Source organism: Hirundo rustica, chromosome 8, assembly GCF_015227805.2.
Source record: "Hirundo rustica isolate bHirRus1 chromosome 8, bHirRus1.pri.v3, whole genome shotgun sequence".
NCBI classification, from domain to species: Eukaryota; Metazoa; Chordata; class Aves; order Passeriformes; family Hirundinidae; genus Hirundo; species Hirundo rustica.
The window spans coordinates 8,878,711-8,905,865 of record NC_053457.1 but is presented as its reverse complement, the minus strand read 5'-3'; the positions used below and the strand labels follow the sequence as shown (position 1 = coordinate 8,905,865).

Below are 27,155 nucleotides of genomic sequence, written 5' to 3'. Positions count from 1 at the left end.
CATCACAATGTCAGGAATTTCATTAATTTTAACCTTTATTCTATGCAATTAGTAGAAATGTTTCTAAAAACCCCTTTGATTTTTTTTCTTGCCGCCTCCCCGCTGGGAAGGCCAAACAACAGTGTGAGTTCCAGGAACGCTGTCTAACATCACAGAAGGGTGAGTTTGGCCAGGATAAAAATATAAAGAGTTGGTTTACAACAAGATGGAGATTCTTTCAAAGAAATGTAGAAATGTCTAAAGTTAAATTCAACAAATAATCTGCTATTCTGACAATAAGAAATATACACTTTTAAAAACAAACTTAAAAAAAATAATTGCAACACTTGCAATCTTTCCTACAAAAGAGAGAAAAATCCTTAAGCAGTGACAGCTCTTAGTATAATTTGCCTAAATTCATACACTGATTTACATGTAAGAGTACATTGCCATGACAACTTTTAAATCTTGCTAAATTCTGTTCTCATTACTTTCATTTTTTTTCTTGCTGTACTTTCTGAAGTGACCTGTAATCTGGGATCTCCTCCACACACAAGGACCTGAAATCCTGCATCTGTAACTCTGAGTGCACTTTGAGTACTACTGTGACAACACAAAGTAGTTTTAAACTTTGTTACCCTCAAAATCTTGTTAATCAAGAAAGAGCAAATGATTTATATGTTTTTATATATATATATTTACAAAGCCAATAATTTATTGTTAGTATGGCTGAAATCTTAACTTTAAGATTCATTATTAATCCAGACCTAATTAATAGAGAAAAAAATACTCCTACACAGAAAGAATTGCAATAATAATAATAATAATACAGCTAAGTCACTTATACTCACAGTTCCAGTTTCTTGCCCTTTTCCTGGTGTTGCACTCGTGCTGCCACTTCTCAGGGTCCTCGTGTTGCTGCCTTCAGTGTGGTGGTAGGGGTGCTAAGGCTGGTCACCAGCACACAAGGTCTTTTGGCTGGGAGGGATGTGATGATGGCTGCATCTTTCTCACTCCAGGATCCACTTGGGATCTTTTTTATGGCTTTTATGTTTGCAAACAAACTTTCACACTGGTTGCTTTGTCACTAGTTTGCAACCTACAAGATATCCAAATCTGCTGATGTATCTTGCATATGGTGCAAACTTGTTCTTTGTTCTGTTATGCTTGACAAGGTGGTTTTGTCTAACTCCACATCTGTGTTTTTAATGGAAAACAATGGTTCGTTTGTTTGTAGCAGTGGGGTTTCCAGTTGCAAGCCTGTGCCTCATCTTTTCCTGCACTCCTCCCTACTGCATCCTGTGCCTCTTCTTCTCAAGGCCTCTGCTACCACCCCAGGTCTGTGTTTTCTCCATGTGACATCATTTATATTGGTTCTATCTTCTTCTGCGCAGAACAATGACTGTCAGTCCTGTCTATGGACAGGACAACTGCAGTGGTACCATATAAGGATGAGCAAAAGTAAAACCAAATCGTCCACGACCATGTGGTCAGGAGAAAAAATGCTGTTACAGCTAAGCCAAGTTAAAAGCAAGCTTGCAGGTAGGTCAGCAAATGTCCTGCCAAAGCAGGCAGGACATGACTCAGTGCTGAGGCCTCAGAGCAGAGCACGTGGGCTGTCCCCAGCAGTGGCAGAACCCGACACAGGGCCACAGACCACCAGCAGGCCACTGTCTCAGCATTAGGAGACACCAGGTGCTGCTGTAATTCTGCTGTGTCACATTCCAGCTTCAGCAGTGCCTGACAAAAAGAAGGTACAGGTGTCGAGCAGCAACATCTGGGATCTTAATTACTGCTCCTACAATAAAAGAACCCAGCCTGGCGTTTCAGCCTTGCTCCAAGCTGTCTGGGCAGATGTTTGAGTGGAAAAATAGCTTGCTGGTGAGATCAGCCTGTTCAATCCAGGCAAGTGAGAAGAGCACTCGTTATTAAAATAGAAGGCAAAATGAGGCAATTCCTCTGCCTGTCAAATAACTGGGTAAATCTTCTCAAAGTCTTTGCTCCATGTGCTTTTTTAGATTTGGTTATCTCTGTCCTGTGAGAGCAAAATATTCTTGGCATTGGAAATGCTGCTCTCACAAGTACCAAGTGCCAAGCTTTTAAAAATTACTACAATGTAGAGAACATGTTTTGTTTTTATAAAAAGGTTGTTGAAATAGGTCAAGTTTCAGACAGGCTTTTTTTTTTTAAATAATACTTTGTGTATTTTCGGGGGCTATGCCTGGTTTTCACTGGGAGCACCATGAGGCTGGGAATCGCTCTGCAGCTACAGCTGTACTCTTTCTCTGTATCCAGGGGTGGGAAGCAGTGGTCCTGGCGTGCCTCCAGCCAGGAGGGGCCGAGGCACAGCTTGGCAGGCAGAACATGGTGGTTTGTGCTTGGCCAGAGGCCTCTCGAGCGACTTGGACCAAGTGTCCTTTCACGTTCCCCAGCCTGGGGCACTCCAGCAAGCCTGTCCGAGTTAATGAAAGGCAGGCTGCACAAACTGAAGCTTCATTAAACCTGCAGCACGGCTGCTAAGCCCATGCTTTAGTTTAATTCACAAATGGGATTGAGTCAAGCGTTTTCCATCTCTCCCTGACCCCAATCCCCAAAGGCTCGCTGTGTTTGAGCGCTGAGCTTAAACGTCTCTGCAATCCTGCTTCTAGGCCAGGCTGGAAAACGAGGACACTCGTGTTTCCCCACGGCAATGGCCAGACCCCTGTGTTGAGGTGAGCGCTCACAGTGGGCCTGTGCCCCGCTTTCCACTGGGATGGAGTTAATTTCTTCTTTCTGTCCCTTACAGTGCTGTGTTTTGGATTTGGAATGAGAGTGGTGTTGATAACACACTGATGTTTTGGTAAATCGTGTTTATCCTAAGTCAGTGAATTTTTACCTTTTTTTTTTTTTTGTCATGCTCTACCAGTGAGAAGGTGCACAAAAGAAACTGGGAGGGAGCATAGCTGGGATGGATGACCCGACCTGGCCAAAGGGATATTCCGCACCACAGAACATTCTGCCTCCTATATCCTGCGGGACTCACACTGAAGTGGGGCCAGTCTGCGTTTGGGAAGAGGGGTCTGGCACTGGCCAGTGAGTGGTGAGCAGTTGAATTGTGCATCACTTGTTTGTTTCCTTTTTATTTTCATAATTACTATAATTTGCTGTAATTTCTGTATTTTACTTTGCTCTTGACTATTAAACTGTTCTTATCACAACCTGGAGTTTTCCTCTGATTCTCCTCCCCGTCCCAGCGGGGTGATGGGCAGGGAAGGGGCTGCGTGAGCGGCTCTCTGGTGCTTCATTCCCAGCGGGGTTTAACCCGGGGCAGTGCATCCCGGCCGCCCCGGCACCCTCGCACCTCCCTGCTCCCGGCTCCCTGCGGCAGAGGGCGGGCAGGAGGAGCGCACCCTCCACGGCCAGCAGCTCCTCCGACAGGGATGGAGCCCGGGAATCCGTCAGGGAGAGATGGAGGGAAACGTGTCAGATTTAGATTAAGGCTGGTTTGTGGTTGCCTCTCCCCTGGGTACGACTCTGGGAGTTGGGGGGTGTTACCCCACAGCCTGAGCTGCCGCCCGAGCCTTGGGGGACCTCACCTGGTGATGCCCCCTCTGCTCACGAAATCCATCCCGGACGGTTCCCCTCGGAGTTTCTGCGGGATTCCAGGCTGCGAGTGTGCACCTGGGGCTGCGGGGCGCCTCAGGTGTGCCCTGAGGGGAGCGCCGAGCCCCCGGCCCGGCCGCGCTGAGGGACGGGCTGTGCCCGGGGGCTGCCCACAGCCCGCCGACCGCTGCCGCCCCGCGGCCGCCGCAGGCTTCCAGAAGGTTCCTCGGGCGGGTCAGCGGGGGCTGGGGGCTTCCAGAAGGTTCCTCAGGTGGGTCAGCGGGGGCTGGGGTCTTCCAGAAGGTTCCTCAGGTGGGTCAGCAGGGTCTGGGGGCTTCCAGAAGGTTCCTCAGGTAGATCAGTGGGGGCTGGGGGCTTCCAGAAGGTTCCTCAGGTAGATCAGTGGGGGCTGGGGGCTTCCAGAAGGTTCCTCAGGTAGATCAGTGGGGGCTGGGGGCTTCCAGAAGGTTCCTCAGGTGGGTCAGCAGGGTCTGGGGGCTTCCAGAAGGTTCCTCAGGTAGATCAGTGGGGGCTGGGGGCTTCCAGAAGGTTCCTCAGGTGGGTCAGCGGGGGCTGGGGGCTTCCAGAAGGTTCCTCAGGTGGGTCAGCGGGGGCTGGGGGCTTCCAGAAGGTTCCTCAGGTAGATCAGTGGGGGCTGGGGGCTTCCAGAAGGTTCCTCAGGTAGATCAGTGGGGGCTGGGGGCTTCCAGGAGGTTCCTCAGGTAGATCAGTGGGGGCTGGGGGCTTCCAGAAGGTTCCTCAGGTGGGTCAGCGGGGGCTGGGGGCTTCCAGAAGGTTCCTCAGGTAGATCGGTGGGGGCTGGGGGCTTCCAGAAGGTTCCTCAGCCAGGTCAGCGGGGGCTGGGGGCTTCCAGCATCTTCCTCGGGCAGGTGAGTGGGGGCTGGGGGCTTCCAGAAGGTTCCTCAGGCGGGTGAGCAGAGCCCGGTGCCTCAGGCAGGTAAGCAGGCTGGGCTCTTGCCACCCCGTGGCACCTGTGGGTCCTGGCCAGTGTTTTTTCCCCTGGTTTTTGGGGACAGGTGTGAGCTCTATGTTTTGGGGACAGGTGTCAGCACTATGTTTTGGGGACAGGTGTCAGCACTATGTTTTGGGGACAGGTGTCAGCCCCACGCCCATCCAGGGGCAGGAGGGCGCTGGGCTCCCCGTGCCCCTGAGGTGGGCCGTGCTAAGCCCACACCGTGTGACCCGAAAGGCTCAACCACAGCCAGGTGTTTCGCTGCTTTTATCTGCTTTCGGTAACCACCAGGGGGTGACGTGCTGAAATGTTAATTTCTGAATTGCAGGAGTGAGGCATCGCGTTCTTTAAAGGTGACGACTCAGGATAAAACTCTGAAGGTAAAGATGTTTTCTTTTGTGAGCTGGCCATGAGCTCGTCTGCTGCTCTCTTGGGCTGTGTTTGGGGCATACTAGACACACGTGGTTGTGAGTTTCCTGTGGAAAGTTTCCCTCAGCGAAAAAACCCCAGTGATCTGTTAGACCTGAAACTGTGGAAAAATAGTTGTGAATGCTGGGTTTCCTGATGTGAAGAAAAAAAAATAATTTGTGTATAGTTGAAGTATCCAGTTGCACTAATATTTATAGAAATATGTTTATTTCACTCTTCTGTTTGGAAATTTACAACCTCCTTTTTCCTTAGGAGACCAGACCAAATGAGTAAGACATGTTTCTGCATCTTAACCTTCACAGTCTGAAGCTGGTGTGTTGCCTCTGCCCCAGAGTAGGACTGTGGCCCTCCATATTTCTGTAGAGATTAGAAGAGATTATTTTGGGCATTACTGGATACCCACAGTAGGCAGCTAGGAAAGTTACTTGGTGTCACACGTTCCTGGGGAGCTTGCCAGCAAGCCACTCCATGCCTAATTACATGGTCCATTCAGCTGCAGCTACTTCAATTTCAAACCCTGTTGTTCCAGTAAGTGTGAATTTCATGTGAAAGGACGTAAACATCAAACTGCAAACTAAACATGACATAGACCCTGGGCCCCAGGGATGAGCCAGGGCTGAGGAAAGCACGCCTCTCACCTCGATGAAAAGGAAACAAAACAAAATGAAGGCTGGAATGTTAGTATTTGGGCCTCTAAAAAGATTCTTCATTGCACACGTGCAAATAAAATGATGGGGTACTCACAAAACCCCCAGATAGTTGCTTTGGATAGTGATCAGCATGCTTACATCATTTAAGATGTTTGCATAAACCAGAAAATAGCCTAATTTAACACAGCAGGAACTAAGGAGGGGGTGATGGTTGGAGCTTAAGCAATTAATAATTGAGAAGTAGGAGACAGAAGATACTACCTGCAAAGAAAACAGGCTATGCAATGTGGAAGTGACTGCTGTGGTGCATCCATAGGGAAGATGGGGCTCAGACACTGTTTCTGGGCAGCACTTCTCAAAAAGAAGTTGCATTCTAGATGTAAGACTCCAGTGGAAATATGTAAATTGATAAAAGGGATCACTATTTTAATTGTTCTCTTTACTCAGGTTTGGAAGCTTAGGAGATTTTTGACTCTTAAAAAGTTTCACTGCCAAAAACTCTTTCTAATTTCTGTGGTTAGGCAACAACTTAGATGGAATATACACCTTCCTTTGTGGGGTTTTTGTTCCTGTCCCTGTCCATTACACAGGGAAGGAAAAGGCTGCCTGCTAAAATCCAGGCATGCAGTTTCTATTTTAAATCTCAAGTGTTTGTTTTTTGTGCTACGATACTGCTGATTTTGCTATAGTTATACATAGTTCCTTGCCCTCTGTCCAAGACATTTTTAACTCCCCTGTTCTGTTTTAAGGAGAACTGAATTGGAGAAGAAACTTGCTTCTAATTTAGTCTTCTTTTTAACTTCAGTGGAGATGGAAATTGAAGCTGCTCTTGAGGGGAGAGTAGTAGATGGACCAGAACTGCTTAATATCAGAGTCATAATTCATACTGCTCACATCTCATCTTAGAAGTACAAACTGTACTGTTCTTGAAATGTCAATGCTTTTTTTCCCTGTTTAAAGTAGGGATTCAATCTTTTCATCTTGGAAAAAGAACTTGGTGTCTTCACTGATTTCATAATACAAAATATTAATGCAAAGCCTGACTTCTCAAAGGACTGTGAGGCAAATGTTAGCACAAAAACAATAATTTAAATCAGAGGTTTTATTTCTGCTGACTCAATTCTTTTTTATCCTGTATGTTTTTAGATAATAAGGCACCTTTTTACTAACTTTTTATATGCACTTACAAGCATAGGAAAGATTGTGAATAGGCTGCATTTGGGATATTCAGTTGCAGCTATGCCGGGTTCTTAATAATAACAATTTAATTGTTACAATTACGGATTCATCCCAGTTGCTGTGTGAACTTTAGATAGACCCCTCAATAGCCTACTGAATTCAGTAGGAGTTTCTCTTCTAGCGAAAATTACCAAGGTTTAAAAAGGAGGGCATCCTCTTGTGGATCCACGTGTGCTAATTGTACTGCTTCCAATTGCTCCTCATTGCTCCCTGGCTATACTTTCTTGCCTTGACAGCTTGTTTTCCAAGCAGTCCCCGTACAGCTCTGGCTCTGCCTCAGAAGAAAATATGTTAGATTCAGTGTGAACTCAACTAGGAGTGATTTCGTCAGCTCTGTCATAGCTAAGACGCTGTAGCTGTGCTCTCCCCCCGTTTTTAACTGACATAATTGTGCTGTCAAAATGTTGTTGTGTAAATCAAGCTGCAGTGTGTTTGCAACATCAGTGCTAATGTGGCTGGTCTAACACTTCCTTCTAATTACAGTTTGCATATTTGCAACAGTTGGCTGAACTGCAGGAGGTGGTGGGATGGGCGAGTCGTGTCAGGGAGGCTGGGAAGGAGCTGGAGAGCTGGCTCTGAGCACAGTCTGCAGTGAGCCCACCAAACTCTCCTGCTGGCACGCACAGGAAGGAGGGAGAGAGGGAGGAAGAGGGGCAGTGATGCGGGAGAATGAAAGCTTGCACCAGTAAGGACAAGGCCTGGTTCAGCTACCTAGAACACGGGATTCTGCTTGGAAACCCGGTCTGCAGGGGGCAGATGGGCTCCATCTGTCAGAGAAGGGGAAGAGCCTCATCCGTCATAGGCTTGCCAAGCTGGTGGGCAGGGCTTTAAAGTTTCCATGGGAAGGGACCTTCAGCCCATCCCACTCCTGCCAGCTGAATGCCAGGGCCGGCAGGAGATGCCCAGAGCCTGGAGAAGGGTCACATATCAGCAGGAGCGCCCCTGAAGAGCAGCACAAAGGAAATCCAGCCAGTCCAAAGCCTCACTGGTGGCTAGATTGAAATGCCTCAAAGCAAATGCATGTAGCATTGGGAATAATTAAGAGGAGATGGAAATGTGTACAGATCTGCAGGGCTGTGGAATCATGGACATGTGTGGGGTGAATCCTATGACCAGAGTACTGGAATGAAAGGATTCAGGTACTTCAGGAAGGACAAGCAAGGGAAACAAGGAAGAGCTGTTCCCATCTGTATTAATGTCCAGCTGGAGTACCTGGAGCTCTTCCTGAGGATAGATGAGGAGCTGGCTGAGAGCTTATGGGTCAGGATGAAAGGAGGGCAGGGACAGTGACATTATAGCAGTAACCAGGAAGACTGAGTGGAAGAGGCAGCTCCAGTCTTTGTGTATTCTTTCAACCACCCCAATATCTCTTGGAGGGACACCACAGCAGAGCCCAGATAATCCATGAGGTTCCTGGAATGCACTGATGGTAACTTCTTTCTACAAGTGACAGAGGAGCCAGTGAGGAGAGGAGCCATGCTGGACCTTGTTCTCACAAAAGAGGGTCTGGTAGGGAATGGGAAGCTCCAGAGCAGCCTTGGCTGGAGTGACCATGACATGGGGGAATGCTGAAGTGTTAGGACAGTGAAAAGGATGCACAAGGTCCTGGAGGGAGGAGGGTTCCAAGAAAGATGGTTAATCTCCAAGGATCACCTCCTCCCAGCTGAGTTGATCCTGTGTGGATCCTGTGACAGAGGCAGTACAGTTTTGTAGCTGCTTTCTTAGCTGGCTACAGAGATCCTGCAGAAAACTAAAAAGGCCTCTGGGACAGATTATATTAATGACAGGGTTCTGCAATCTGTACTACAGTACTTCCTGAAAATTTGATGTGGTGCTTATCAATATATGAGGCAAACACTTTATCAGGCTTACAGCAGTCCTCAAAGAGATTCATTGGGAGTAGTAGGGTTGGGATGAGGTAAATATGTGCCCAGACAGGCTTTACAGTGTCTTTTGTCACGTGTGGTACAGAGCAGGAAGAGGAACCAGGCATTTTTCTGTGATAACCATAGATTCTGAAATGAGAAACAGCAGGTATGGAAATTCAGCCAATAAAAGATGGGTATATCTGGATGCTGTGGAGAGCTTTTAAGCCTTTCAGACCTGTGTCTTCATAACTGAAATGTTATCATGCATAGCTGTTGTTTAGCAAAAACGTAACTCAAAGAATTTTCACTTCAGTGACTGAGACTGATGTTTTGCTACAGAGAATGCTGGAGTAGGGAGCACAGACTGATTCCTTTCTGCTTCTCAAAAATCTCCAAAAGCTATACCTTGTTAAGTGACTCTTTAAATTGCAAACATCTATTACTATTAGGTTCAACAACAGACTCTTTTCTCCTTTGCTAAGCCATTCTGAATCTCCAGCATGTAATTTTTACAAATTCTGGGCTGAGATCTTTATCAAAGCTTAGTCGGGGAATGTGCTACATGACCATTGACTGCACCTCTCAAAGCAGTTGTTCTGATGAAATGAAATGCCTCAGTTCCTCCACTCTGCACACCTCTCAACCCAAAAGGCAATATCCAGCTTTTATGGTTAATATAAATTGCAATGTCCTTCAGAGTGAAGTTGCTGAGAAATAGCTGCAAATGCACATTTCCTTTAGCATTAAATACTGTGTGTCCTACAGGTCACAGACCAGTGGCAGCTGCCTTTGGACAGCTCCTCTTGGCTCATTTTGCTTCTCCCCTTCCTTGTACACATCTGCTCCCAGGGAATTCAGGCATATGTTCCCTAAGGAGATTTTTTGGAATAAAAATGGAGGTGGTGCAGATTTTTGTGCGCTTGACCCTCTCCTACCTTTCACCTCTTGTGTCTGAATTGCCAGCTCCAGAGCATAAAAACAAGTGTAAAGGGCATACAGAAATGCTAAATGAGCGTTTAGCTGTTCATTTATCATTGGTTACCTGTTTGTTTGGGGCAGACATTGCAAGATCAATTGGCAAAGAGGCATGAAGCAGAACTGGCTGGCAGGGAGCCCCACAATGCCCAGCACTGTGGCCCTTTCTGCCTTTCCTGGAAGAAAACACGGTAACTCACATCCATGGCCTTGAGATTAATCCTATTAGACACTCTTTTGAAAAAAAAATAAAACCAAGAGGCATGCAGCTTTCCACTTGGATTAATTCAGTGTGAATCTATTGTAAAGACAGCTCCTCCCATCGTGCCTTGTATTTCCACATGCTCTTGAATGAAAATGAGCTTGAGACTGTTGCAAGTTTCAACTGTTCCAAAAATCTAGGAAGATAGGCAGAGGATGTGACAGCTTGGTCTGTTTTGCTTATTCAATTAACACACCGTCCAGGGAATGGAAGATTTATGAGAGATGAAAAAGGAGCTCTCACTGTCCTTGATGATCCCTGATGGATTTCAGGTTTTCATAAGAACAAACCATCCTCTCCTGTGGTGAGGGAAAGACCCTTCCCCATACTGAAGCACCTCAGCAACACTTTGCCTGTCCTCTTCCTCAGACCCATTTTAAGGCAGGTGGATGTTCCTGGGGATCTCGTCTCAGGTACAGATGTGTTATTGCCACCCTTCAGGATGGACACCAGTCTTGCAGTGATTTACTTCTCTGCAATAAAACAGAAAAGCCAAGGGCTAAGAAAAAGCTTTGGAGTCACTCAATGGACTGGGAAAGAGAATAACATGAGTAAAAGGAGCACCTTTGAAACACATTCCTAACTTAGAGTAAGCCCTCCAACAGGGAGAAGCATTAAGGAATAAGAGAAAAATAATGAGATTGGGAGGGGAAATGCTGCTTTGGTATTACTGCACTGAATATCATTAGTGAGGCTTACAGAACCTAATTGCAGCAAACTCAAACACAAACTCCACATTTGCAAGCGAGTGAAAAGAAATTATTCCAGGTCAAGGAAAAGGATCCCAGACCCTGCTATATCTGGCAGGTTTACTGGCAGCAGAAAGATGGTGACTCTTTTACTTTATGTGTGCACAGAAGTGTTAAGAAGTGGGTGTATCTGCTGGATTTCACTCCATCCTCATTAGTCCTGCTCCCATTACAGTCCCAGAAATGTAGGCCTTGGGAAGAAGCAAGAGTTTGTGTTTCCTAATGCCCTCTACAGGGTCTCAGAAGTAAAACACCAGCTTAAAATACTGAAAGGTGTTTTATTAAACATTATGTAACAGTAGTTTGCACACTCTAAGGAAGAAAGCCGAAATATGTTAATAAGCAATACTCTGCTAAACAATACACTGCTACCTTTCTATGGCTAAGCTGGAAGATTGCACATCTAAGTAACTTATTGATTAAAAGAGCCTTTAAATAACTCAAAACTGCACAGTGATCCCTTCTGCTTTCTGTTATCAGTGGATGTGTTGCAAGCCCAGCAGCAGTCTGCATTTTGTGAGGCTGGAACAGGCTCAGATTGCTATTCCACTCTTTTTCCTGGCCTGAAAACAGAATTCTGTTGTGGTTTGTTTTTTTTTTTTTTTTCCTAACATTGCCATTTGATACTACACAGTTTTTGGGAAATCAACTTATTCCTATCTGTTAAGCAGTGCTCTTTAGTGTGAATTTGGCTCCACTTCTGAAGAGCCAATAACATTTGAATGCATTCCAGTTTCCATTGTAATTCATGCTTGGAAGTTTGGCCAGGCTGGAAACTTGCAGAATAGCTTGGGTTGCATGAAAACAAACATTGCAGGGCTTAACACAAGGCCCTTAAAATCAACGGGAGACTTTTTCCCTCGACTGCCCTGACCTTGAGGCCGACCATGGTTTGTTCTCTCCTTGACCAAAAGGTTTTAGGCAACCGCTTGCACATTCCCGTTTGTGTCTGCTGAGTCTCTGCTGGGCAGTTACAGGGACAGGGCACGGCTCAGCTCTGCCTCAGCATTCTCACAGGCTGGATCCTTTTCCCCCTGTATAGCTGGGGCTGCTATTACCAATTGCTGCTGCAAGAACATCTCTTCAGTGGTTTAGAGCTCAAACAAAATATTTGGTCTGAAATTTTTCATACCGATTTTTATTTTTTCCTAAAATAAAAGTATGTATAGATTTCTTAAATTATTATTTGCTTGGGTAGTATTGTCTTATTTTGGAACAGAGACTTATTATATAGTAAGAATGATACTTCATATCAGGGAAAACTTCTTTACTCTGTTGCCAAATTCGAATGAATTTTCAGTTATCAAAAAATAAACAAATGGGAAGCTCTAAGCAGTATGTTGAAATGCAGTGTGTCTGTGGGCACAGAGGTTTTTATTGCTAGGTCCTGTATAACATCAGAAGAGTGTTGAAAATCCACATTGGATCTGATGCCTACCGGTATGCTCACTTATGTTTTGGACTTGAATAATGTCTGACCATTTTCAAGATGAAAATTGGTCCGTTGGTGGTTTTCTTAAGGCAGATGTTTCCTTTCTTGTGATCGGGATATGCAAAGCAATCACACGGAGACGAGAGATTTCGCAGGGCAGAGATGTTCCTCCGAGAGAGCCCCAAGGCTGAGCCAAGGTCGAGAGCCCCTCTGCCTGTTTATTTGTTACTTTTTATGCATTTGTGGGTCTGGCTGTGGATTGGCTTCTGGAGTTTTCACCTCCCAGCCGAATGGCCAGACCAACTGTCAGTTACAATTGTTTTCAGGTTAGAAGTATGCAAACAAAGGACAGAGACTGAAAAACAAAGGATTTGTTAATGTTACATGTGTGAGAAAAAGTGAAAACGGCTCCTAATATTGTACAGAAGCTAAAAGGTCTGACTCCATTTTATGAACAATCAAAAGGCTTTAAAAAACTCAGAAAAACCAGGGTGACACTTTCTCACATAGATGAGTAATTAACTTGTTTTTAAATCTTCCATAGCAACTTTGTAATACTTTTTGTGTTTTTGGCAAAAACTGCTCTTGGCATATGGGCAAATAGGAATAATACCCTTCAAACTGTATCTATCATGTTGCATCATTAAGAAAATAGGCTGAAAAAATGTGACAATCTTAGACAGTCATGTAGATAATGCTTTTGACCTATCACTTCCAGTAATCCATCCTTCTTTTAGGAAAATGGGTAGGTGCAATTTCTCTCTCAAGAAAGATTTAATGCCACAAGAGGCAGGGAAAATATGAACCAGTCTGTTGCTCTTTATTCCCTGGCCAGTTTCAATTCTTAGGCTGCTCTGTATTGGCTTCATTATCCTTTTACTGCCACATATTTATCATAGGATTTATTTTTCCATTGCACTCCTCACTAAACTGTGATAACGAGCTTATTTTACTGCCTTAAAGTCTTTAGAACACACAAGATTAGAACTTTCAGACCTTTAATTCAGGATAATTTCAGAAGAGCAATTAAATTTGTAACTCTACTTTGAAAGACAGGATCGTTGTGTATATTTTTCTTGTACTGTGATAAGTAAATGTGACATAAACCTTCATTTCCATGACATAACTTTCTTGAGAGTGGTATTGGAGAGAGCATTTAAATCAAAGTAGTCTGTAATGCTCAAGTTCAAAGCTTAGATGTCAGCTATGATGTCAAACTCCTATCAACTTTGATCGAGCTGTAGATAAATTAACCTGTAGGTTGAATTCCTGAATCTACCCCAATTTGAGTATTTTGCTGGTTTTTTATATACTTTTTTTGCCTATAATTGTGAAACTAGCTTTTAAACCATTTTCTATGGAATAAGGGGCTCTGCAAGTTCTGTTACATTTTATTGATGCACTTCTTGCTGAAGATAGCATGTAGTGAGAGCCAGACTCAGCTCCTGCCCTCATCTGCAATAATAAGCTGCCTTTAAATGCTTTTCTTTCTCTCCCCCTCTCCAAGATAAAAGTGTATCAACAGAGAATTCCATAGCAAGCTGAGCTGGTTTTGTAATTATAATGGCTGCCAGTTGAATCAGGTAAAATTAATTCACTCCAATTGCTTCTCTATTGTGGCTATTTTAAAGGATTTTGCTTCACAAAATGTGTCTTCACATGAATACATATTAAAGGAAGCATCACAAAGCATTTTGTAGCGTAAAATGGGTTTCTTTGGTGTGTGGGTGACAGCCGAATGCCACAGTGGACCATTGAATAATTGCTCACTACTGGGGGAGCCCTGGTGGTCCCATTGGGGTCAATTACAGAGCTCAGGGCATTTGCAGATGAGTGGCTGAGTAAGTGATTAATCAGGCATGGCCACTGATAATGGGGACCTCTGTGTCTTACAGGAGACTCAGGGCATGCACTGGGCCCTGTCCCACTTGAATAGTTCTTCACTGAACTGACTGGAGTAACAATTAGACTCCTCTAAACTTGTTTCCCCTTACATCGATATCAGTTGTGGTTCCCTTGTCTTTCAGTGACCTTACAATCGATTTATTCTCTGTTAGATCCTGATGAGCTGGCCAGGGCCAGGGGGGCAGTTCACTGCAGTCACCTGCTTGTTGGTCTTGCTTGATAATAATTTCCTTAGATTCATTGTTACTAATTTCCATTCAATATTTTAAGTTGGGAGATCAGAAAAGTTGAAGGACAGATATTTTTTACCAGTAATTAGGAAAAGAGAGGGAGAAAAAGAAAATTCAAGTTGATCTCATATAAGCTGTAGGATGTAAGACAGAAACTGTGACCCTAAAGTAAGAAGTTGTTTTAAAAAAAAACAAAACAAAACAAAAAAAGCTTACCAGCACAAGTTGCCATTTCAGACTTTGTATTATTTTTGATGCTGCAAGACAAATTTTTTTTCCCCAGACTGCTCAGAGATGCTGAGTTCTATTTAGCCTACATAAAATCTGGATTTTAAGAGAAAATTAGTAATCTGATCACCCAGTCAGTCCCTCCAGAAGGCAGGTAATGATGGAAGTATTCAATGTGCATTTGTGGTGATTCACTTTGTAATTATAACCTCCTTAGACTGGAATATTTTTTTTACCTGCAGTCTTTTCTCACCTTTGCATCTTTCACCTACGCTGTATACAATTTTAACTGACATAGGGCATAATTCTTGAATAAAAACCTTTTAAAAATCTTTCTTTTGAAAGCTAGCTTACTTTAGGTTTGCACATCATTCTATTGCCTAAAACATTATGGGCGAGGGTCAAAGGGAGTAATTTGCAATTGCTGTGCAGCTTTCTGAGTCATGATTTTCTAGGCTCAAATGACTGTTCCTTCAGCAGATCTGTTTCTGTAATGCATTTTTTTAGATTTTTAACCCTGCTGAGTTAAATTTGTGATTTCAACAGTTCATTCTAAGCTTTTCTAATAGGGGACTTCCAAATATTCACACATGTACAGACTGTGCTACAAGGTGTTACTTTTAGAGAAAAAACACAGCTATGTCTCAGGAGGGGAAAAATTTTAATCTTTATAGACCTAGTCATGAACCTGTATATGGCAGTCAGACTGAGTTCAGTGAGTCTGAGCTGAGCTCTGCCAATCAGTTTTTAAAATTGAGACATGAAGGAATGAAAGGCATCTTCATGTTCTTCACTGGGCACGCTGTGTGGATGATCCTATGTGAGATACTCCAGGTTTTCCAGTCCCCCCTGCCCACCATTTCACCCTGTGCATTGACACCACAGCTGTTCTCAGTGAGCTCTGTCATGTGGGGAACCTGAAAGGTGCAATGGTTTGTCCTTTTCTGATCTTATGAGTCACCTGCCTCCTCTGTATTATTCATCTGAAATGCTCGCTAGAGCTGAGGGATTCAGTATGTTCAGCAGAATGAATTTGATCCAAAATGCTGCCATGCTGTGTGATAGGAAATATATTGAATGTGGGTAATATTCTATTCCAGACAGTTCGGAGTTCCCTCTGATTTACGTGTGGAGATTTAAAACTATCCAATGAAACATTTCTCCCGCTCACTCTTGGCTTCTACTGATCTTTCAGAGTCAGTTTCCTGAATCCTTCTGTCCTTACTGACATCTGAGCTGGGCAGCATAAGACACATAAACATTCTGTTGTTGTTGCTTATGATTACCTTACAGGAGGCAGAGAATTTTCTGTGTATTCTCCAGGATTCCTTAAAATGTGATGATCAGCAGATATGCATGCCTCTAAGCCAGTAGAACAACTGTGAAATAAAAGCACAGTAGTACACAAAGCAGACTTATTGTAGATCTGGGGGTTTAGAGTTTTCAAAAGCCTCTAGAGAATTTTGGAAAAAAATCCTATTGAGAGTCAAAATGATTTGTATGGTTAAATCCGTCAGCCATTTTGGAAAAAGGTCTCATAAATGAATAAATATAGAGAAAATCAGTGTATTCACTCCCAAAGACAAAAAAAGAAGTCCAGGAAATACTTAGATTTCAGATGACAACAGGCAAAACAACCCGAAAAAACTATAGATGATATAAGAAAATAAAAAGTACTCCAAAGTAAATTTTAAAATTTATTTTACAATATGTATTTTTGGTGCTTGGATTTTTTTTAACCTTCTCTCAGTGTAGGAAGTTTTTCCCATGGACTGAAATCAAAGCCAGTGTCTCTCTGAGCTCTGGGCTGGGGTCCCAGACCCCCCTGCCCAGGTCCCTGACCCTCCAGGGCAACCAAAGGAATGCCCTGGACTCCAACAATACTTATCGTAACCCCTTGCCTAAATCTGGACTGAACCTCAGTGTAACTGCTATGACTTCAGGGGTTCCAATTTTGCTCCTGAAGTTCTAGGGAAGCAGATTTGGAGCTGGCTGGAGTATGTAATTCTGCATTATCCCACAGTGGAGTTGCCTGTGTAACACTGCGTTGTATCCACCTAAATCTCTTACTTGGGAGGATGATGCTTGCAGAGACTGGCTCTTGCCTGCAATCTGTCAAGCAGAGCCTCGCTCAGATCATTTGCAGTCGGACACATCTGTACCCTCACTCCAAGTGAGGAGGATGGAGCCCTCTATTGAGGTGACAGTTGCACCAGCTCTGCTCCTCACAACTTCTTTCTCTCGAGGTTCTGTTGCTGTGCTCAGTGGTGGAGAGCTGGTGTGCTCATCACTCAGTTCACATGCTGAAGGTTATCCCTCCTTTTATGTTGTTACTGCAGTGTTGGGAGCTCTTCCACAGCTCAGATGGCTAAACCAAGGGAACTGTATGTGTATGTTCTTGGAAAAATTTTAGAAGAAAACATCTGTTTGTATTGTTTGTATTCCAGGAAAGCTCTGAAGAAAACCCAAGATTTGCATATGTATCTTAGCTCCTCTTTCTGTGCTTTCTGAACATGTGCAATGAAATTGCTTTGAATATTTAAATTTTGTCTCAAATACAAGGGGTTTAATTTAATTTTAAATAAAGGTCAAGGTTTCTAATGGATAAGGATGGAAGAGAAGAAAATCAGAGGACAGGGTTACCTTGGTACCTTCCGAAGCCTCTACTGCTGAGGAAGCTATTCACCACCTCTTTTGAATTTTAAGACAGGATACCTGGCTGTAAAATGTGAAATAAAATAGAATAACTGCTGCCAGAATCCAGTAATAATTGAAAGAAAGGAAATCTTTGCAGGAAAAAAAGTATGAAAGGATAAGGGAAAGGCACTTTTTAACTCTTAATACAGGGGAATTATAATAAGGCCGTGAAGCCCTTTAAGACAAGTTGTAGCAATGACAATGTAAGACATCAGCCTGGAGCTGAGATGTTCTGAGGCCTGGAGTTTGTAGAAGGTCTGTAGGAATTGCAGGCAACGAGAAGAATGGAGAAAAAAAGCAAAGATGTAAATGCATCACATGTCCTCTCTGAGGGCTGAAGCTGAGAAAAGAATGGTTTGAATGAGAGACAACACGCCAGGACTGCAGAAGGGTGTTTCAGTCACTAGCTGAAGGGCTAATTTCACTGAAGGACCAGAGGGAGGTTGTGGTGTTTGAGAGATTGGTAATGAACTTTTAGAAAGTGTGGGAATGACAGGAATAGGAATAGTCAGTTGGGAAATGATAGCATCTGTTTTGAAGGTCTACAAGCTTCCCTTGTGACTAGAGGAAAGGATATAGTGGTGTCTGTGCTAAGGCAGAATAGATGGAATTGGCAATTTGGGAAAAATGAGAACTGGTCAGTGATTAAAGCCACAAGACTGAGCCACTTGAGTGTCACAGAAGTGCCTCTGTATGTGCTCTATAGTCTCCATTCTGTCTGAATATTCACTATGCAAGTAAAAAGTTTCTTTAGGACCTGCACAAGTACAAGTCTTCCTCTACTGAGACGCCACAAGCAAAGAGACCAAGGGAAATCACTGGTTTTTACATTGCTGGGTACAGATATGGTTACAGAGCCAATATCTACATGTGGCTGCCCAACTCCATTGTAGGACAAATTTAGAACACAACTTTTCACTGAGGAGATGAACTTGGAATTTGTGAGAGGAACAGTCTTAAAAATGTGTTCTGCACCATTAATTTGGTGGCTCTGTACCCCGAAAGGAGCTGTTTATCTGTGTGACAGAGACAGCGGCGGCATTACCAGTACAAAGTACCCTGCCTGCATGCACCAGTGTGCCCATGCAGCACTGTAGGAAGTGAGAGCTCTCTGGAGACAGGAGAGCTGAGAGTTTCCAGCTCCCTCTGCCGCTGGCAGCATCTGAGGCTGACAGAACGTTGCCAGCTAATGCCAGCTGATAGTCGGGAGAGGCTCTTGAGATCAGGCAGCCTACAGCCAACATGAGGGCAATGCTTTATTTTCACAGTAGTAGCTCTCAGTGTATTTTCATTCATGCAGAGGGGGTAAAACTACATTAGTTATGCAAAGGAAAAAAAGGGGCAAGGAGTTATTTATCTAAAATTCAAATGGAGGATTATCTGCATTAAAGGTACATGCCTTTGTATGTCAGATCTTTGACTGTCTAATCCTTCCCAATTGTTGCAGTCAGGATCATAGAGATTATTTTTGTGAGCTATTGCTCAGCAAAAGCAAAACAGAGCAACCGTAGTTTGTAGAATTAGATCAGCCCTGTCCGGAGGCATCCAGCACAAAATACAAAGCTTCTGGCAAAAATAGAGAGAAATATAACCAGCTTGTCCTCCTTAAATCTAAGTGAGGAGAATGTATCTGGTGTAGCCATAAAATCAGAAGTGACTTGTTTTAGAAGGAAGAAAAGCATCAGTTTGTCATTCTGTAGCTGTTTTTTTGCAGTGCAGAATTGCTGTAGGGATCAGAGCAGTCAGCGGTAGAGAAAGACTGTTAAATGAGTCCACTCCCCTGCACTCATGGACGTAATCCCTTGATGCAAATACATGGTTTATTAAGGCTGCAGTGTACTGGCTGTGGGAGTCAGACGTCTAATAACATCATCCCTGAAGCTCTGGGGGAATAGTGCTGCTTCTCTTTAGAGCTGAGCTGTGGGTGGTTGTGCACCAGTGTTGTACACTGGTAAAAGGGAACTCTCCTTGCTGCTAAGAAAGGCCATTTGAATGGAACGATGAATGTTCAGGTTAGCTGTAGGCATTAAGTGCTTTTCAGATGTGCTCACTTGAGACAAGCTTGAATTCTAACAGCACAATGTTGAATTTCAGATTCCATTCTAGTAAAATTCAGTCTGGAGAGGAAAGTTCTATTGGATGATGTAGGAAGTCTGAAGGAGAAGAAGAGAAGATTTAAAAATTCTGATGCTGTTGGAATCTCCATCGACTAGCTAAATAAAAGACAAAAAAAAAAAAAGTTCTAGCAAACCAGACTGAATGCAGGGAAGAGACTTAGAGAACCAGGTGGCTTTGTATTTGTTAACAGATCATGCTTCAGTGAAGACTTTTGTCAAGTTCTCTGTCCTCCTTTCTTCTCTGTGGGATGTAGCGACCAACAGCAGAGCTGGAAACTCAGCCACGTCCTACAGATGTCTGTGGTTGTGTCTGGGCAGAATTTCCTTCCTGCTCCCCAACTCCAGCAGCTGCTGTGACTCCCTTCCATACTAAAGACACAGTGATCCATAAACTGCTGGGTTTAAGCTGCTGTGTGTGTAATGCAGTGCACATTGAGGGCCTAAGCTCTGAAACCCGGGGACAGCACAATTACATCAATGTCTAACTGGCATCACAAGAGTGAGCTTGCACTACACACCACATTTTAACTGAGCTGATGTTTTTGTTAGCATAAGAGACTCAGTTCATCACAATAAAAGTAATTCATCCTTTGCTTGCCTGTCAGGTCCTTGGGTCTGCTTCACCCTTTTTCTATTGTAGGAGATGATGTCTTTGCAAAGGCAAATGAAACGCAGCTGAGAATGTAATTTTGTTCACTACCTTTTATTTTACAAGCTCAGTGTAGCATAGGACAGTACAGGAAAGAAGCCCTGAAACTGGGACTACTGGTTTTCCCCGTATTTTTGTTGAGGTTTCTGAAAGTTGTACTTCACTCCAAGTTTCAGTTTGACTTGCTGCCAGGATCCATAAACCAGGAAAGAAAGCCCCAACCTCAGAAAACAGCTCCTGGTGAGGATGTTGAATTGGTTATTCAAAAATCAAGACACCTAATTGCTAACTATTTTTTAAAATATCAGTCTTACTATAAAGCCTATTGCTAATTGTTCACCCATGTACATAGACACAGTGTTAGAAATTATGGCTGTGAGATAGCATCACTTAAAACCTTTTAGAAAATGAGTTACAGTCAATTTTCCCCTTCCTAAAATAAATGTGAGAGGAAACATCAAATTAATCATAGGTACAAAGATTGCCTGTAGTGAGGTAGCTCATTAAGCTTCCTTTTCCTGAATTCCACGTTTCTTTCAGAATTTTAATCTCCATAGATTTTTTTTTTGTGTTGGAGTGTGTGTAGTATTCTGCAACAATGAAATGCTTTGCTGGGTCATTTGTCATCCTTTGCCTTGAGGAAGGTCTATACAATTACCTTTGTGTTTGTGTTACACTCTGAAATTTTATAGATTATAAACTCCAGAATTTGCTCAGTGGAAGATGCACGTTAGAGAAGGTGCAACCTTGCTTGTGAAAGCCCTTCCTTGGAAGTTTGTAATTACATCCTCTTACACAAAATAAACTGTTTATTTCTCTGGTGCTGTTCTCGGGCTTCCAGCACCACCTACAAGTTAATTCCAAGCTGCAGGTGCAGGCTGGTGCCTTCCCGTGTTTGTGCACCCGCTGCCATGATGTGGCTGCAGGTGGCCACCCCTCTGCAGCCCAGGACAGCTCCAGCGACTGCAGCCCTGGCAGCTGCCTGCCGGTAGGGATACTGTGGTTCAGTGGCTTTGTCTTGGGAGCCACCTAGCTTCGCTCAGTTCTGAAGGTTCCAGCATCCCATTTATTCCTCAGCTCTGGATTTTAACTAATGAGGGAGAAGGAGCTGTGGAAGGGAGCCTCTCTTGACACTAAGGGTAGACCATATGCCAAAACTTGGTAAACTGGTGTGAAAGGCAGTGATCGAGTCCAAACAGAGTCACTATGGTAAACAAAAGCAGCTTTATTGTTTCATCAGGTGGAGATTCACACGAAATCATTTGGATTTTTTGGTTCATTTTAAAATTGCTCTATCTCATTTTCACAAGTTTGATTACTTAGGTTTTGTGAGAGTGAAATTAGTCACACTCTGGCAGTGGGATAATCGAACTACACACACACCAAGTGTTATAGAATCATTGCAATAGTTATAATGGCTTTGCTGGAGTTTTTTCTTCCGTGTCTCAGAGTACAATATTCTCGTACTTTCTTGGCATTATGTGCAGTTCAGGAGATGTTTATCTGTAGTTCTCTGTCAGTTAATCCCTCTCCCTAGTCCAGTTTAACTTTGGTGGAAATTGTGATGATACACTTTATTTTTCCATTTCTGCTAAAAATAGTATGTTATTTATGCTCATGAAAAGAAAAGGCACTTAGCAATATGGAGCCACTCTACAGCTCTTGGAACAGTTCACACGCTGCTGCTGCAATACCAAATGAAGCCCTCATTCATACAGGCTCCTCTTGTTGTTGTTAAGTTGAAGAGGGAGATGATTATGTTCTATTTGAGGAAAATATTGTTTAAAATGAAAAACCCAGTGTGTCCCTTAGTTAAACCTATGTTAATGAGTTTATCTAGACTGAATTTTAGTTATGGCTTGTTTGATGTACCTTCATCTAAGGCTTCTGCCATGGTACCTGTGAGGAAATCCCATTCAGTATCTCAGGCATGAACACAGATGGGAACTTCCTGGCAGAGTGACTGACTCCTGCTGGTAAACTTTGAAAAGTATATTGTTGAGCTGCAGTTCTCCAGACACTGTTATTTTATTGTTCCTCGCCTCACTTTGTTTTTTTAGTTGTCAAATAGATTTGGATGAGGATGAGATTCAGTATTTCACGATTCAGAGGCTCCTGTTTCTTCAGAACCACTGAGGTGGGTATGGCACAAGACTGTGGTTTCAGGTGAGGAGAATAAGCAGCAGGAAGAGAAGAAATATCAAGTAATGATATAGATTTCATATTAGCTACCATAATAATACAACAAAAAACCAAACCTCCGAGTCTCAGCAAAGAGACAAAATTGTTTCTAAACTGAGGATAGCTCAAGTTTTGCATAGAATGACAGGTGTTCTCTTGGATTCTGTTAGTTTGACAACCAGATTACGAATTTGTAGAAAAGAAAGATTTGTCTTAGTAGTGTGTTTTGCAGGCTTTTACTGAGCTTTTTATTATATGTTGCATGTAAGGGAGACATAGATTTTTTGCAATATAATAACAGGTGACAACTCCAGTTCAATAATTTTAACAAAATCTGCTACCTGAGGTAAATGCTTTATATGTCTGTGGAAATAGCTGTAATAATTACTTAGTTGTTTACCTTGATGTCATACAGAAAAGAGGGAAGGGCAAATGATAGCAGATGTGGAAGCTTTAATTACAAGTAAAACAAACGAGGGCTTCAATTTTGGGTTTAAGATGCTGGCAAAGCTTTTTGCAGAGGCTCTGCTGAGTCAGTCAGGTTTTGGAGGAAGCCTCGTGCTGTCCTTTCACACATTACAGTTTGAACAGAACTTGTTTTTTTTGACAAGATCCTCCTTCCCCCTGTCCTTAATGATTTCAAGAAGAGCAGTGGAGGCACTGCTCTGAGGCCTCATTTAGCTCAGCACCTTCTCTGCCTAATTAGCAAATATCCTGTGTCAATGATTTTAAGAATTAGTGTGACAATAGTTCTCTAACTAATTACAGCCTACTGACTCAATCTTGAAGCTTATTAATTTCCAGTTATCAGGGTATAATTTATGGAAATGCCAACAAGGAGGATTTGCTTGCATTCTGATACAACTGCTCTTTAAATGAGGACCAAGTATTGCCGGCCTTGTCCCACTGTTCCCATCTTATCACTGCCATTGATGTATTCGTATTGCTTAAATGGAATCACTGCATGAGCACCTCGAATGGACACTGGCTCCATCAGGGCTCTTGAGTGGGTTCCTTAGTGTGGGTTTGGGTACATAGACATAATAAGAGTGGCTGGAAGCCTTTGTTTGCAGGTTAAGCAATAACCTGGATCCCAACTTGAGCCATCATGCACCTCCGTCCCCTTCAGAGGCTGATTTACTCTGCTCGGTGTCTCAGTTTTCCCTCTCTAGGATGAGGATAGAATAAATCCACTTGTAAGATGTGAGAAGTGCAAGAGTAATAAATGCTCCAGCAGACAGGAGCAGTGATCCTGATTTCACAGGCCCCTTAAAGTACACTGTGAGGACTCAGCCTTTTTTTTTTTTTTTTGATGCAGCAGCGTGTGGTGGTGGATGCCATTGGTTTAGTGATCCCATCTGTAGTACAAGTTCTTCAGTTCTGGTGCTTTTATCCCTACCATTCCACTGACATGGGATGCTGTTCTGTGTTTAACTGTAGTAATATGAATATCATAGGCTTGCAGTTAAGATAAGAATTATTATCTTTCTAGAACAGATGAAATGTCTTGGGTATTTGGGGCAAGAAAAGTTGTATCATAACTTTACTTTATTCCTTAATATGGAGAAAGGGAAATAGAATGATCTCAGGACTGAGCTCCCTTAAAGCTTACAGGACTACTACATTTGAAACAGACAATTTATTTTTGTTTATTCTTGCTTTCTAATTTTATTCAATCATTTGAAAAACTAGGGAGTTTTGTGGTTTTTTGTTTTTTTTTTCCCCCCCAGTATCTTCACTTTGCGTTTCAGGAAATACGTCTTCCTGTTTTTGTTTTTTAGGATTTTTTTCCCCATGGTTTACACTGGTCATCTACAAAAAGTGTGATTAAATTCTCCATCTGAGAATCATCCTCCTTCATGGATTAATGCCTTTTCTTTCCCTGGAATTGCAGACTTTTTAATTTATTTGCGTTACCTTTTTATTCTGTACCCACAGCTGCTTTCTTAACATTGCTTTATACTCACACCTTTGTCTGCCTGAGTGCATTTACCCCTCCAAGGATGAAATCACCCACAAAATTAACTCCATACAAAAAGTTTAAATAAGCTACAGATGAAAATTTGTGGTTTCAAATATATTTAAACAAACAAACCAACCTACCTATTGAGAGCCTATGAGAAGTCTTGAACAGCTTGATTTTCTGCAGGGAGCACCGTAGCTTGAAAAGTAATGTGTGTTTTGCTGTTTTTACTCTGCAGAGCACATGTGGGCTACAGGCAGAATCCGAGAATCACTGAACATATTCACAGCTCTCTGTGCACAGGAAATATGCAATCAGACTGTCCCTCATCATGTCATCAGGTTCTCCTCTCTGCTCACAGCTGACTCCAATGGATATTAAGTGCTGGCTTCACAGCTGACTTCTCAATCACAAAAATACTGCTGTCCTTGCATCTGACTCTTCTCACGTAATGCAGGCTTCCTCCTCCTCCCAGAACTCAGTTTCACTGCCGCTGAACCAAGGATAAAACCTGAGCCCTGCCAGAGCAACAATTGGCATTCTTGAAGGTAAGCAAGGAACCTTATCACTTGGCTGCTGCAGATTGTGATAGGGAGATGAGTGCTGGGTGGTAACAATTCAAGCAACATGGGGAAACAACAGTCTCTGTACTGATAACAAAACTACACGAGTACTGACTTAGGAGCTACTTAGTTCTGATGTATACAGAGCTTTGGGATAGTAATCTCACAAACAAATTGTCACAATTATTTACATTTCCTAACTGCTCAAGCAACACAAGAACTAACACCATTTTTCATTTTTGCCTTATATTAGCTTGGATATTTTTACCTAAGGGATATAACTGCAGAGAATTTTACAAGTGTAGGCAAGAATTCTAAATTATGCTGTATGAAGGGCTTGTATTTAACTTCTCCAGCTGTTTCCTTTGGTCAGCAGGTCACAGGTGTTAAAACTCAAGCATTTGAGTGCACATTACTTTGTTTTCTAATGAGGTTGGCCTATCCTTTGTCCCTCGGTTTTTGTCCATAATTTCTCCAGTCCTAGATAATATATAATACTGATGGTCGTATCTGAGGTACACTAGCAGTGCTAACTATGATACTAAGTATTTTTTCTGCTTACCATTATGCCATGGTTTAGCCTGTGCAAGTACTTGCGTTTGTGCTCTCCACAGAGTTAATTATGTCAAGTGTGAAGTCACTCTTGTGCAACTCAGTTTGTAGTTTCACATTTGCCTAACAGGACTCCTCATTTCCCTCAACTACAAAATCTGTGCTCAGCTGCTGCTTAATCCTGTTCCTGTTTGTGTTTTGGTGCCATTTGCACCTCTGAGGAAAAAAAGGTAAGAGTAGGTGTGAATCCCCCCCGAGTGCACTGGGAGTTCAAAACCTATTTAGCTGGCAAAGTCCTCTCAAATACTCACCGGTAAGGGATTAATATCCTGCCCAGTGACAGGGTATAGAGATTACAGCTGTCTCCTGGTAGGGCTGCCCCTCCCTAGGGGATCTGCCGTGAGTAACTCCATTAAAGAAGCCTTCAGAATTGCACAGTGTCTACTAGATTTTACATTATGAAGCTGTTTATCATGAAGAGCATTATTTCTTGACCAAGAAGGATCAGGTGGATAAATTATATGATGCATATCCAGAGCTTAAAATTTTCTTTGTGAAACTGAAAAAAGGCGGAGGTATTTCTCATGAGGGAAGGGGAAGAGTGTTAATTGCATTTACAGCTATCACTTTGGGATGTGAGTTGTTGGTAAGAAGCTGATAGATAACAGTCTGCGTGCCCATGCTGCGTTCTGATTCCACTTGTTGCATGTCTGCAGCGCATCGCTGAAGCATGACTTCTTTCCTGACCTGCTGTTTGTACGAAAAAGCTAAGGGAGAGTAGAGCATTAAAGCTGTATTCTCCATTTCAATAAAATGCCAACCTTCTGTCGAGGACAGCTGTGCCATTAGCACAGGCTGTATCCTAGACTTGCTCTGCCATTGCTTGAGTCTTCTGATGCCAGGATGAGATGAGCTGGGGCCCTTGAGAACAGAACTGCTGTAACTGAGCCCATCACTGGATACACCCAAAGACTTCAGCGTTCCTTTGAAATGTCTCAGTATGGTCTTTACTGTGAGCGGCTTCTGCTGCTGCTAATTAACGTGGTTTAAACCTCCTTGTCTGGCAGACAGTGTGAAGAGGGCTGGCTGCAGCAATTGGTAGGTAATGCACTTTTGGTTTGTTGCTGCTGTTAGAGGGGAAAGGGACTTCTGACCCGTTCCCTTGAGATAAGACAGTTTGCTAAGCCTGGAGTTACAGAGGCTTATTTAGTATTTGCCTTAAAGCTATGCCAGCCTCTGGCACAGAGGGGCCTGGATCATACTTAGAGAAACATTTTACCTTGTAAAGAAAGTCCAGCAATAACTTCAGGTGGCTTTCAATTACAAACTTTTGTTAATTGTACTCAGTCTGTAAGGACGGGACAGTTGGCTACCCAGGGCTGAAAATTTCTTTAATGTTTTGGGGAAAATCTCATCCCTGAATGGGACCCAGTACATGTAGAAGCTGTATGCTGCTTTATTCTTAAAGAGTTTGTTTACATTGGTAAAGGTATTTTTGAGGTAATAGCTGGCCAATTCATGTCAGGAATATTGGGTATCTCATTCTGTTCTTTATGTCTACTATATTTAAAAAGCACTGTGTTATACTAATGTGAAATGAGCTTTGTGCTGCATGGATTACAAGGCACTAGGGGGCAAATGCATTATCCAATTCCACCCTTTTGAATCTTCTTTAGGATACTCCTCAGGTTCATAATTATGTTATATTAAATAACTTTTTGTTTGCTTGTTTAAAAGAATTATGCCTTTATGTGGAGAGTGGATCAACAGACCAGACAATGAAAAAGAATGGGCTTTTTTTCATGTTCAGCTGTCTTTTTCGTGGGGTATTTGTGAGCCTATCTGCACAAGCTTAATAATGCCTTAACCTAGTTTTTTGCATTCACTATGAAATAAGGTTCATAGAGGCTTATGATTGTAACCTTTATTTTG

At 42.9% G+C, this 27,155-nt stretch overlaps 1 protein-coding gene across 2 annotated transcripts in view; it reads left to right on the top strand.

Moving 5' to 3' along the window:
- Positions 1–4,412: 4,412 nt before the first annotated feature.
- GRID1 (glutamate ionotropic receptor delta type subunit 1) overlaps positions 4,413–27,155 on the top strand; it is a 539,944-nt gene continuing 517,201 nt past the window's right edge. The window contains exons 1-3 of one of the 2 annotated variants that reach the window (XM_040071277.2): positions 4,413–4,451; positions 4,863–4,914; positions 24,347–24,656. The gene's annotated coding sequence lies outside the window, so the exon portion shown is untranslated. Of the gene's footprint in view, positions 4,452–4,727; positions 4,915–24,346; positions 24,657–27,155 lie in introns of those variants that run through there. The other variant, XM_040071278.2, reaches the window with a different exon arrangement.